This window comes from Macrobrachium rosenbergii, chromosome 41, assembly GCF_040412425.1.
Source record: "Macrobrachium rosenbergii isolate ZJJX-2024 chromosome 41, ASM4041242v1, whole genome shotgun sequence".
Lineage (NCBI taxonomy): Eukaryota > Metazoa > Arthropoda > Malacostraca > Decapoda > Palaemonidae > Macrobrachium > Macrobrachium rosenbergii.
The window spans coordinates 37,263,373-37,277,241 of NC_089781.1; the positions used below are offsets into that span (position 1 = coordinate 37,263,373).

Below are 13,869 nucleotides of genomic sequence, written 5' to 3' on the forward strand. Positions count from 1 at the left end.
AATCTCTTGAATGAATCAGTTTAATTAATGGTGAACACCTGTGTAACGTCTCACAGCTGTACAGTGCTACCCACCAACTTTGAAGCCTGAGAAGACAACACGCCCAGTGTTGACTGGAGGAGCTAGGTAAACATTCACACCTCACCGGATAAATCACACTTACACAATTTTTCTCAACAGAATTCTCTGAAGACAGTTTAAAGTCCTACCATACCTCACCAGGGTATATCCCGCCTCCAACTTTAAAGCTCAAGATACTGGGGTCTACTTACAAGATATCAACATATGAGCATTAATAATCTCGCCTTTAAATTTATGTTTGTGTAAGCATCATATGATCATACACTATAACTATATACGTTTAAAATACTTTGAAATGGAATACAGACAATCTAATATCATATTTACTATATCTGAAAAGAAAAATTGCAGTAGTATAGTAGTATATACTGTCATGCCGAGATGTGTTTTGATACGTGTAAAAGTAAAAAGAATTAAATCTAGTTGACTAAGTACATGTTACTGTCAGTCTTTATCGATGCACACATAAATTTTGGTTCAACGAAGTGGACAGTTTTGGTAATACAACTGTTGCCGTTCTAGGGCTTATTAAATTTTAGCAAAAGACGTTTCATCTTGTCACTTCACTTTTTGTCCTATCGGCAAACAGATGATTAAAATTCCCATCCTTTTCTCTCTTTTTATTTTATTTATATTTATTTATTTATTTATTTATTTATTTGTTTATTTATTTATTTATTTGTTTATTTATTTATTTATTTAATTTCTTTTTCTTTTGGCTTGTCTATACAATCGGGTTTTGTTATTCCTTTGCAAAACACAGAGACGAGATTTTATTACAATATGTTAACCTACTATGATCCTAGCCATCAAAATTCATAACCAGAAATGTTATATGTGGTACTTGCGCTATATTTCTAATAAAATATTAGGTATTCGTTATTTCATTGCAGTGTAATGAGCCCAAATGCTACACGAGAAGTCAAGTGCTGGTGATTGATTGCATACACACTGGATATTTGCCATGAATGATAAAAGTTTCATTAGTTAGCCACGATCAAACGAGTTTAGGACAGAATATGCAACTGGACAGTTGGTGTTCGTCGGAGACTCTTGCATGTGTCAGTGTCAAAGTGGGTTTGTTTACAGGGTTAGTGACGTCAGGGGCCGAGATGCGGTGTTTGGGAGGCACACGGAGCTTACACGTCAAACGTTGAACCCAGTAAAGGGTAAGGTGCAGAATATCCCGTTAAATTTCCGAAATTTTCGTTAAAAGTAGTCTAGTGTTGAGGTGTAATCAGAATGAAGCCAAAGTTACTGTGTATCGGAGCCTTTTAACCGGGGGTTCGGCAGAGTTTATAAATCGACACAACCGATAACCCTTTAGGCTGTCAGGTAGGCTGGCTAGTGGCTACCACAGGTTGGTCAGTCCGATCGTAGCCCCTGAGTGCATGTTGCTTTACCCTCTGCTTTAGCCCGAGTAGTTTTTTGTCTTGTCACGTATTGGTAGCCTAAGTCTCGTCTCGGTAATGCTTAATGTCTACCGGTAGCTTCTGTCACCTTAAGTGAAATCCTAAATTTGAATAAAGCAGCATGAGGCCCAGTCATGAAATGAAACGAGTTGATGCACGTAGCAAATACATTTCTCATCGAATATCTTACATTGGCATTGTGTTCTGACCTCGTATATTGATAAAACTTTACAATAATTGCATGGCTTGGTTCCCGCCAGTCGCCGACCGGTTGGGTGTGGAGGGCAAACCCCCCCTGGCCAGGTCAGGGCAGGTCACCCAAAGTTAGGTTAGGTAGGTAAGATCCGGTTAGGTCAGGACCTGGCATTATAGGAAAGGTTAGGTCTATTTGTGGGTAAAATTTTACAAGTTGCCAGTATAAAATAATACCGCATAACCTAGGGGAGTTTACTGGTTACGTTAGTTATGGAGGGGGAGGGGGCCTGGTATTGTCTTACTTTATAAGTCGTAATTTGACGAAGAGCTCTTTTCAAAAGTGTAGGTTACAATTGCGTCTCGTGTATTGGCAACTTATAAAATACCTATTTATGTATGAGAAATAAAATAATACCTGATTATGTATGAGAAACCTGTCCCAGTCGACGACTGGCGGGAATCAGGCCACGCAACTATTGTAAAGTTTTATCTGTATGTTTAACGTAGTATTTTTAACTGTCATCGCAGCCTAATTTTTGTTTTCTATAGGCCTAGCTGTACATCAAACTGTTATGGGGAACAACAGTGGGAAGCTTAGTTCTTGGAGTGGGAAAACAAAAATAGTAATACTGCAGAATGGGTAATTGTAAGGAAGAGCTCTGCATGGCAATATATATTGTTTATCAATAAAATTTTTTTTACAGAATATAGAAAGGGTGTAGACTATATGATGCAGTGTAGGCTATTTCAGTAAATGTATTAAGTTACCTCACCTGTACAATACTGCATATCTCACCTGTACTGCTTTATATACACCCTTTTCTATTGTTCAGTAAAAAAATTTCATTAATAAGCATTGTCCCCATGGGGAGCTCTTCCTTAGAATTACCCTGAATAACAGTTACACATTCCGTTCTACCCTGTATGATTTCACATTGGTGCAGGGGGGCTTGTCAGGGTGGGTGAAGGGGATAGGGTATTAGTGGGACTGAAAACATTTCTTTGACACTCCCTTTACATCGTCAGATATCCATGCACCTGACAAAGTACATCTGGTTTTATTTTGGTAAAACTATACAACAGTTCTGCACGGACTGTTACTTTGGAAAATGACATTTTTATAATAAAATAAAGTTTTATATATACTTACCAAGTACAGTAATTATATAGCCTGTGTTTCTAACTCATGCAGCAGCTAAAAGTTTGAAATTTGCAGTAGCATTCGATTATTTTAGTGCACTGTAGGGGCTAGGTCCCTCCCACTATCAGAGGAAAAAAGGTACAACACCGCTGAATAGCGCCAGTCTGTTTGTGGTCTCAGTGTCCGTGAAAGGGGAGGAGGGAGGGCTCTGATTCAGTAGTTACTTGGTAAGTATATATAAAACTTTATTTTATCATAAAAATGTCATTTTTATATCTGTAACTTACCAAGGAATTACAAAGTTGAAGCCATATTGACTTTCAGTAGAAGAATGAATATGAGACAAAAATTCTAGTTGTTTCCGACATGATATACAAACCGTCGGTCCTTTACATTAGGATTTACTTTCAGCGTAGGCTGGAAATGGCCATTAAACTCTTGAGCAAGGTGGTTAGACATTAACTACCACTAGGTAGGCGGGAATACCCGCCTGCCCGGACGTAAACATTCCAGTTTGCTTTCAGCTGTCATGTGTTGCAGACGTGGTTTCGGATCTCTCCGCCTGACTGTCGTCAAGCTCTTTATTTCCCGGTGGGATCTTTCTGTATTTTTGTGTATACAGTATATTACATGTATTTGATATTTATTGACACAACCCCACAATTTGTGATAACCTTGCATAGCCGTCATTTCCTGGGTGGCATGTGACTCATTTAGGGTTCCAGTCCCATGCTGCACGCGCCCTTACGAGAGTCGTCTGATAGAGATGTGCCCTCGTAGGACCATCTCTCATCTTGCTCCGGCCTTGGCGTAGAAGATGGAAGGACAGGTGAAGGGGATCAATATCTTGACTCCTTCTCGGATGTCGTAGGTGGACTCCAAATCCTTCGGCATCCATTGTTGGGTTCGAGTCGTCCTTGTTCCCCTCCTCCTTGGACTTTGTATCAATGATCCAGATCATTCGTTACTTTGTCCTTTAGAGAGCTGTGGTACTTTCCGAAAAGGCTCAGCACTCCTAACCTGGATGTCATCGACATTTTCACTAGTACTCTCTCTCCCAAGGAAGAAGTGTCTAGGGACACATCTTTCTCCTGGCTCCATGAAGCAATCGAAGGAGGTACTCGGCAGCTGATGACGACTATACTGTTACCTTCCACCCGAGAGCTCATGAAGCCGATGGCTTGGTCCATCTCTCGCATTCCGGAAGTTTCTGTCAGGCTGGAAGCAAGACGTTGTCTCATATACCACACTCTTGTCTTCCTATGGTCTTGCCCACAGGCCCTTGGAACCTTTTTTCCTCGGCCCTGTTGTGGCTGCTCATTAAGTTGTGTTTTCTTACCTGGCTCCTTCAAAAGGATGAGTAGCATCTCGCCTAAGGTGTTGGTTCTGGAAGTGAGAAGGATACCGAGAATGACTGGCCTCTCTTCCTCCTCCTTCCCCATCCTTCTGCTTCTCGTCCTTCAGGATGAGAATAGGACTCGAACCAACACGTGCTGGACCTGGCGCTGATGTGGTGAGACTACACATCGAGCACCCGTTCTATTTTTCTCCTAGAATCATAGAAGCAATTCCACTCCTTCCTCTAGCAAGGGGAGGAAGGAGAGTCTGGCAATAGGGGAAACCCTATCTCAGCTTTTCCTTACTGCCTCCGACTCTAAGATTCTTCCAGCCTGTATTGTATGAGTCACGTTTCCTCACTCATGCGAAAAGGTCCAGTATCTGACGTTTAATCTTGCAGTTCCTACACTCCGATCAATATGTCAGAGGCTCAGGTACTCCTCCTCGCTCTTTCGACCAGGAGGAGTAGCCCAGCTGTGCAGAACTCCAGTCAGTTCAGGAGACTCACTCAGATTCCTCCCTCCAAGCAGTGAGTCTTCCTAATGTAAAGGACCGATGGTTTGTATATCGTGTTGGAACAAAGCATAGTTTTTCAAAGTAAATTGTATTTTTCCTAACTATACAAACCTGAGGTCCTTTACATTACATATGATGCCTACCTCATGCTACCCCTCAATCTGAACTTGAACCAAAAGGCAAACTTGAATGTTTACATCCGGGCAGGCGGGTATTCCCCGCCTACCTGGCGGTAGTTACTGCCTAACCACCTTGCTCAAGAGTTTAACGGCTGTTTCCAGCCTATGCTGAAAGTAATTCAAAGGACCTCAGGTTTGTATAGTTAGGAAAAATACAATTTACTTTCAAAAATTGTGATTTAGCATTGGTTAAAAAAGTTGTTGTACCCTTACCTGTTAAGAGAGCTGCTGCAGACTGATACTGCCTCTAGTTGGCACTCATCTTAACTATAGTGGCGCAGCAGTGAAGCTGTGGAGCGTCCCCATATTAGTGGTAAGCATTGCATCAAAGAAGTATTCCGAATGCCACAAAGCATCGGTGGAGGTTATGGAGCCCATGGAGTAGTCCGATGGCTAACATAACCATACAAGCGTGCCCTTGCCCTGGGTGCAGTACCATAAAGACATACAATCAGAAAACTCTGTCACCTACACACTATTTTCATTAACCATTACCCAACTGTAAAAAAGGACTGGTGGGCACTCCAGGTACATAGTACCCCCAGGCTCCCAAAGAACTCAACAGCCTAACCAAGGCAAAAAGAGGTATGATAGGAGCGGACTCCTATGCTTTCTCCCCTAACACCATGCCAGCCACAGACAACGGACCCAGGGTACAGGCAGTCCCCGGTTATCGGCAGGGTTCTGTTCTGACAGTGTGATGATAATCGAAAATCGGCAATTTTCGGGGCTTTTCAGCACCAAAAAGCGCTGAAAATTGCCACTTTTCAGTTATTGGCACCTCTGTTAGGTATGTATCGGTGCCAGTACCCAATTATCAGCGCCAATAAGTGGAAATCGGTGATTTTCGGCACCGAAAATGGCCGATTTTCATCGCTAGACAAGCCCGGTAAAACCGGATCTCCGATAACCGGGGACTGCCTGTACTGCAGTTTTCAAAAATACTGTAGTCTCTGTTTCATGCAAGTAGTGCATTGCAAACACAGATTTGCATTTCCAGAAGGTTGATTGGAGAATTGGCGACAAAGACATGGTATGTTTGAAAACCAACGAGGTGGTGATGGCTCTAATCTCATGGGTTTTAACTTTCAAGACTGATTGCGGCCCCTGTGCCGAAGCACAGAGCCTGACATGCTTGGAACCTCTTTATCGTCGAGGAAGACAAACCTCTGTTAGTCCTCAAGAAAAGAAGGAAGTCCGCGATGTCCGTTACAGAGGTTTCAGAAGAGACTTTATTTCTTCTGCATCAACTGCAGAATTCTGCCCACTTTGCTTGGTAGACTCCGGGAGAAGACTGCTGTCTGCACTTAGCAGTTGCTTCCACAGATGGTTTTGAAAACCCCTTTGCTCTGACGAGTCTCTTGACAGTGTGAACTCTGTCAAGGCAAGAGCGGATAGGTTGCGATGAAACCAGTGGAAGTGCGGTTGTTTGAGAAGCTTTGACTTTTGTGGAAGGAGCCCTGGGTGAGTCGACTGACAGCTTGAGGAGATCCGGGAACCATTCTCTTCGTGGCCAAAAGGGAGCTACCAAAGTTATCTTCATGTCCTGATGGTATATGAACTTGTTGATCACTTCCCTCACAATGTTGAATGGTGGGGAGGCGTACAGGTCTAGGAAGGACCAATTGTGGAGCATGGCATCTCCCGTCGATGCCAGAGGGTCTGGGGCTGGAGAGCAGAACAGTGGGAGGCGATGGTTCTTTGACGTCACGAACAGGTCTATCAACAGCTGTCCCCACAACCTCCACAGTTTGGTGCACACCTGTGGTTTTAGTGCCCATTCCGTGGGAAGGACCTGTCTACGCCTACTCAGTCCGTCCGTTATTACGTTTAGCTTTCTATTAATGAATCTTGTCACCAGAACGGTGCGGTTCTTTTTCACCTACAAAAGGAGGTCTTTGGTGGCCTCATAGAGGGAGAATGAGTGGGTGCCTCCTTGGTTCTTTATGTAGGCCAAGGCTGCGGTGTTGTCCAACATCACTGATACTGTGTTGCTGGAGGTCACTTCTGTAAATGATTGAAGAGCCAGGTGTACTGCCTTCAATTCTCCCACGTTATGTAGGAGCTTCTCCTCTGGAGACCAGACTCCTGAGACTTCCTTGTCTCCCAGAAGAGCTTCCCAACCCAGATCTGAAGCATCTGAGTACAATGAAAGGTTGGGGCTCTGTGGACGGAGAGACTTCCCTTCCAAGAGATGTTCTTCAGCACGGCACCATCTCAAGTCTACAATTTCCAGTGTGATCAGAAAGATGAACAAATCTGGGTGGGTCTTCCTGTTCCAGTTGGCCTTCAGGAAGAACTGCAGTACCCTCATATGAAGCCTCCTCAGGCTTACAAACTTCTCAGTGGATGTGAGGGTTCCCAAAAGACTCATCCAACTGTTGGCCAAGCAAGACTTGAGAGCAGGGAAGTCGTGGACTGTTTGAAGACACGATTGTACTCTTTTGGGGGACGGAAAAACCTGAAAATTCAGTCTCTCGTCATCCCCAAATAAAGAATCACTTGAGACAGACACAATTACGATTTCTTCTCGTTGATGAGTAAGCCCAGATCTAGGGCCAGAAGAAGGGTCTTCTGAAGGTCCTCCATGCACTGTTTCTTTGATGGAGAACATAGGAGCCAGTTGTCTAGATAGAGGGATGTAATCCCCAAGAGGTGAAGCCACTTCGCAAGAAGGGCGATAACATGATTGAATACTTGGGGAGCTGTAGAGAGGCCGAAACACAGACCTTGAAATTGGAAGACTCTGTTCTGGAACACAAATCTGAGGTACTTCCTGCTGTCTTGGTGTACTGGAATATGGAAGTAGGCATCCTCCATATCAATGGTCACTATCCAATCCCCCTGGTAGATGGACGAGAGAACTGACTGATTTGTTTCCATCTTGAATTTTGCCTTCTGAACAAAGACATTCAGGGTGCTGTCATCCAGGGCAGGTCTCTATCCCCTAGATGGCCTGTGGACCATAAAAAGACGGTTGTAGAACCCTGGATTGTTGACATCTTCGACTAGCTGTACAGCTCTTTTCACAAGAAGAACCGACATCTCTGCCGCAAGTGCCGAAAACCTCTTGGAGCCTACCAAGTAGGCTGCCAGTGTGATGGGCATTGACACTAGGGAGGGTTCTCCCTGAATGGGATAGAGTACCCCTCTTTGAGTGTTACTGAGACCCACTAGTCAACTCCTCTGGCTTCCCATTTCTCCCAAAAGTGCAAGGGTATTGCTCCTACTGGCACACAGAGGACTGGGTTCTCATTTACGAGAGGAAGGCTTTGATGGAAGCCTTTATGGCTGAATGTGCTGCACTCGGATTGGAGTGCGGTCTAGCCTGGAATCTTGTCTTGCTGCCCAGACAGGGCTGCTGCTGCAAAGGAGGGGTCGACTTCGTAGTGAAAGAGGGACAGTCCTTGGAGAGTTTGGCTGACTGGGCTAACAAATCCTGCTTCAACTTTCCGTAGCTCCGATGCTATTCCTTGGACCATGGCTTGAGGGAAGAGGTGCATGCTGTCCAAAGGAGAAAAGGGAAGTGCCGTCCCTGATAGCTTTATCTGCGCAGGATAAAACCTCTAGCCAGTCTGCAGACAATTCCTCAGACATATCCTCACAGTCTTCGATTTTCTTTGCCAGTGCTCCTACGGTCCAGTCCAAAAAGCTTAGGACCTCAAAAACCTTAAACATATTCCTGATGATGTGGTCAAGCTCAGTTGCTGAAAACATAACCTTAGCCGAAGCAAAGGCTGACCTATTAGAGTCAGTCAGACTGGAGAAGTCCCCGTGGGAGGAGGCAGCGACTCCTTAGGAGGGAGCTTCTCCTGTGGTGTATGCTTGTTATCTCTTAGAAGTGAGACAGGCGGGTGGAATGCAGAAGGCCGCTTTGCCCTGTTCTCTCTTGCCTGAGAGCCAGACGTCCATTTCCCTCAAGGCTTTCCTGGATGAGGAAGACAAGACCATCTTGGGAAGCCTGGAGTTGTCAACAGACTGGTTCCTCGTATAGAAGGAGGAGGCAGGTGTGAAGAAGGACGGAAAGATGACCAAAAACTACCTGAGAGGCTGGAGAAGGGCATGGAAGGAGGTGGCTGGTCTAATGCCTCTTCCTCTGAAGAAATTGGTGAAGGCGCCAAGTAAGGAGGATCCTGTGTTACAGCTTGATTTTTCTACAAGAGGTTCATAATTTCGTCCAAACAGCACTGAATAGGATCCATCGGCGAAGTACAGTCATACCCTGAACTTAATCGAGGTTAGGTTCCAGAACCCCTAGCGCAAGGTGAATTTTTGTGTAAGTTTGGCACGATCTCTAAAAATGCTAATAAATGCTTATTTCTAAAGTTTAAACACAAAAATATGACCCTAATCATGATCCCAAATTATTAAGCTAACTTTTAAATATTACTAAAGTTACTGTAATTTCATTTAAAAGTTAGCTTAATACATTATCTTTAAAAAAGAAATAAATTATTGACATAAAAATAGAGTTGGAAGAGAATTTTTATATATGTAACTTACCCAGTAATTACTTAGCTGTTAATCAGCTCAGTGGTCTGGTAAAACTAAGGTATACTTACTTTTTACTTAGCTAAGAGTTTCTCTTGCCTCGGCAGCTCAAATTCAAAAAGTCGCAGGTTAACGCTTCAGTTTAGTGCAGGTGACTGGTCTCGCCCACTAATGAGAGTATCAGGAACTACTTGGCAAATACTCGTCATTACGATTCTGCCGATGCTCGAGTTAACATGGGTCTTTGTCAGCTTTGTTCTTAAATTTGCCAGTCAGAGACTTGATTTTGGTGATGTTTTATCGCCGATTTCAGGTAGCCTTCAAGCTTACAGCATTCAGGACAGTTTTTGATTGTTTTGTTTAAGTTGTCATATTTCACAACAGTAGCAAATTCGTAATCAATTGCTTAACTTCTGGTAGCGTAGTTTAACCGATGGTATCGCCTTTACTGGTGAATGTAAACATTGTGTTCGTTGGCGAACAAGTAATCATGATATTGTAATACACTCCTTGAATACCTGAATTATCCCTGGTCACCTACCAGCCCGAACTACATCTCCATAGCTTTTTACCCTCTAGGTGGGTAATTAACTGTCAGTGTTACTAACGCTTACAGGAAAATCTTGTCAATTGAGTTACCTGAAGTACCGTTGGCAACGCTGCTGCAAGTCCCGGCTGAGTGAGGCGGAGATCCCCAATTGCTTTTTGTTCGCCATGCTGCTTGGACGTTTCCTGCATCAGGCGAACTTTTGGTTCTCAGCCTGACCCCGATATGTAAATATCTTGGATTCTGGATAATGACTTGGACCGTATTTTTCGCCCTTTTATCCTGGATTGTACTATTTCGCCTGGTTTTGGATCTTCTCTCCCGTCTAGACTTTGGCTTGGATTTTGGACGTGGAATGGATAAATTAGACAGGAAGACGCCCTCTCGGCTGCATATGAGACCCCTGCAGTTCTTCCTAAAAACAAACTGGTCCAGAAAGACACAACCAGACTCTTTCATATTCCCTATAACATTGGAGATCAAAGTGGATCTTCAGTGGTGGTCCTGTGAAGAAAGACTTCGGGAGGGGAAATCTCTTCTTCCAGTGAATCCCACCCTTCAGTTTTATTCAGATGCCTCAGACATAGGCTGGGGTGCTCTTATGGACGACCGGAAGTCTCCTGAACATGGACAGCAGTGCAATGGAGGTCCCACGTACATGTCAAAGAACTGAAGGTTGTTCACTTGGGCCTTCAGGCCTTCTCGAACCTAGTCGGCGGCAAGAAGGTAGTAGTGTACGCAGACAGCACAACTGCGCTGTCATACATTTGCAAACAGGGGACCACCCACTCCTCTCTCTACGAGACAGCGAGAGATCTCCTTTTGTGGGCGGAAGAGAATCAAGTAACTCTTACCACCCGGTTCATTCAAGGGAGAATGAACGTAATTGCAGACGAGCTAAGTCGCCTCAAACAGGTCCTACTGACAGAGTGGACTCTAGACCCATTAGTCATCAATGATCTGTGGAGGTTATGGGGCAGGCCGACCGTAGATCTGTTCGCAACTTCAAGAAATCACTGGCTTCCCCTCTTCTGCTCTCCAGTCCCGGACCCTCAGGCATGGGCAAGCCATGCTCTTGGACTGGACGGGATGTTTACACCTTCCTTCCCTTTGGGATGATCAGGGAGGTAATCAACAAATTTTTGACACATTAGAACACTTCCATGACCCTAGTTGCACCCTTTGGTCAAACAAGGAATGGTTTCTAAATCTGATTCGGGTGTTGGTGGATTTCCCAAAACTCCTTTCACAAAAATGGTCACTGCTCAGACAACCTCAGTTCCTCAGGTTCCACCAAGGGTTGTCCGCTCTTGGCTTGACAGGTCTCAGACTGTCAGGCGCCTCGTCAAAGCAAAAGGTTTTTCATGACAGGCTGCAGAAGCAGTTGTGAGGTGGAGGCAGATGTCTTCTACAAAGCTCTGCTAGTCCAAATGGGCAGTCTTCAGAAGATGGTGCAGCTGCTGTAATATCTCATCTTCTGAGACGACTTCAAGTCAAATAGCCAAGAAATTATTGACCTCTACTATCAAATGCTCAGTTCAATTTTTAAACAAGGAATGGATCTGTCGTCTAACCAGGACATCGGCAACCCAGTCAAGTCTTTTGAGACAACTAAACAAGAGAGTGCTTCCTGCGTCTCTTGGAATTTGGACATTGTACTGAAATGGCTCTCAGGTCCTCCCTTTGAACCACTCCAATCTGCTTCACTCAGGAATCTCACCAAGAAAACACTTTTCAGTGACACTGGCTACTGCCAAACGTATTAGTGAGCTGCAGGCAGTGGACAAGAGAGTAGGCTCTGCGCAAGGGGCCGCAGTCTGCTCTTTTGTCTCTTGGATTCCTTGCTAAAAATGAGGACCTGTCCAGGCCCTGGCCTCATTCTTTCATCATCAAGAGCCTTATGGATGTCTTAGGACCAGAGAAAGAAGAGAGGCTGCTTTGTCTAGTGAGGGCTTTGGGTACTACCTGCACAGGATGGAGAAGATTAGAGGACCATTGAGCAACCTCTGGTGCTCTGTAAGAAGCCATGTTCGTCCTCTTTCAAAAAATGCCTTTTTTTCTGAGAGTTGATATCTGAAGCTCACACTCAGATCCAAGAGGATGCTTTTTCTTTAGTTAGGTTAAGGCTCATGAAAACTGTAACAATTTAGGACCTTTATCCGTGGCTGGCAAGTTGTTGGGAGAGGAAGCATAGGGAACTCTCTGTTCCTGTGGTATCCCTTCGCCTTGACTGAAGGTTTTGAGTCTATGGGAAGCCTAGGGGTACATTGTACCTAGAGTACCCACCAGTTCTTTTTAATGGTTTGGGTTGTGATCGGAAGATGGCAGGAAACAAATTGAGCTCTCTACAAAGTTGTTCCTCTCAGTCCCAGATAGTGGGCGGGACCTTGTCACCTACACACAAACAGTAGAAGTGCCGCGGCACAAATTTTGATTTTTAGGCTGCTGTGGTTGGGAACCAACAGCTATGTAATTACTGTACTTAAGTATATATAAAACTTTATTTTATCATAAAAATGTCATTTTTATTAATGGTACATCCTCTTCCAATACTCTTGAATATGCCCTTGACATGGCTTTCTTGAGCAAGGAGGACCCAAGGTTCCTTTGAGACTGAGGCTTTTACCGTGGAAATAGCCTGAAGAAGGTGGGATGTGAACAGTTCACAGCTTTTGGAGCATAGTAAGGAGTTGCTTTCCAATGCTGGGAGTAGGCAAAATAGTTGAAAGGAGATTCATGATATCCCTTGGACCTGCCTCTCCGATCTTTGTCACAAAGTTGTGAACGAAAGAAAGGCTTGTGAAGGACCAGTTCTCTGTATGGGTGATAGTATTTAAAAAACCTATTAGTTCCTGTTAGAATCCTCATCTGCTTCTCAATTTGGGAATACTTGGATCTGAGAACAGTGAAAAGTCAACTATTAAGGGAGCAGAGGCTTCAAATGCAGAAGCATTCAGGTTAACACACCAAGGAGTGTACCTTGTCCATTTCCCCCAGCAAAGGTTTGTTAACAATTATCTGTAAGGAACAGAGACAGTAGTAGCTGCTGCTTCTGGAAAACCTCTCTCTGAAAGAATGCTTGATAGCTTCTATGCATCAAGCTGGAGAATGTCCAGCTTTGCATGTAACCTTGTGCAGGTTGGGCTGTTTCATTAACTTCCATGTGGGGAGCGACCTTGACAAGTCTGGAACCAGAGCTAGCAGGTCTTAAAATCGCTCCTGGTTAGGACATGGAACCACAAGGATGATGCTGATGTTTCTCGAGTCCCTGAAAATTGATTGAGATGGTTTGGGAATGTGATGATAAAGGCAGAGTTGTGGCTGTATTCTAACAAATTCGAAGGCACAGGTCATGAAGATGGTAATACCAGTAGAAAATACCTAGGATAAAAGAGAATTGAGAAAACTTGTCAAATGTTTAATCTTGTAAAGGAAAACTTGACAAAGATTGTGATAATGAATCTGATAATTCTATTTAATGAAAATTATCTTGCCCCTTCCCCTATTGATGTGTTTTGGTAGGTAGCCTATATTCTGTAGTTGCTGAGATGAGGCTTTTCATGTAAATGGGCACCACCTGGTATGAGGGATCAGTACTCATCTACAAGGAAGATTCAACTCTTCCTAGATAACCTTTTCTTACCTGACTCTGTAGTGTACCAGAAACTAGTTACTGTATATTCAAAGAAAGAGTCTGTTTTTTAATGGCAACAAGTACAGTACTGTACATTGCTTAAAATTTTTACTTACATTCTGGTGGAAACAAGGATTTCTGGATTAAATATTGAAAATAATTATCATGTCATAGTACTGAATATATTACAATGAAATATATTAGGTAGAACCACTTACTGATTAAAATGAAAATTTTATTAATATAAAATGGTAGTGTTAAAAAAACAGAAAAAAGACAATATAGTGATTCTTAAGAAATTAACATTATGGTAATTTTATAAAACACAAAAGTTA

The 13,869-nt window shown here is 43.6% G+C and overlaps 1 protein-coding gene across 4 annotated transcripts in view; it reads left to right on the forward strand.

Moving 5' to 3' along the window:
• The first annotated feature begins 1,066 nt into the window (after positions 1-1,066).
• Pgant7 (N-acetylgalactosaminyltransferase 7) overlaps positions 1,067-13,869 on the forward strand; it is a 184,764-nt gene continuing 171,961 nt past the window's right edge. The window contains exon 1 of one of the 4 annotated variants that reach the window (XM_067084256.1): positions 1,067-1,250. The gene's annotated coding sequence lies outside the window, so the exon portion shown is untranslated. Of the gene's footprint in view, positions 1,417-13,869 lie in introns of all 4 variants that reach the window. The other 3 variants (XM_067084254.1, XM_067084257.1, XM_067084255.1) reach the window with 3 other exon arrangements.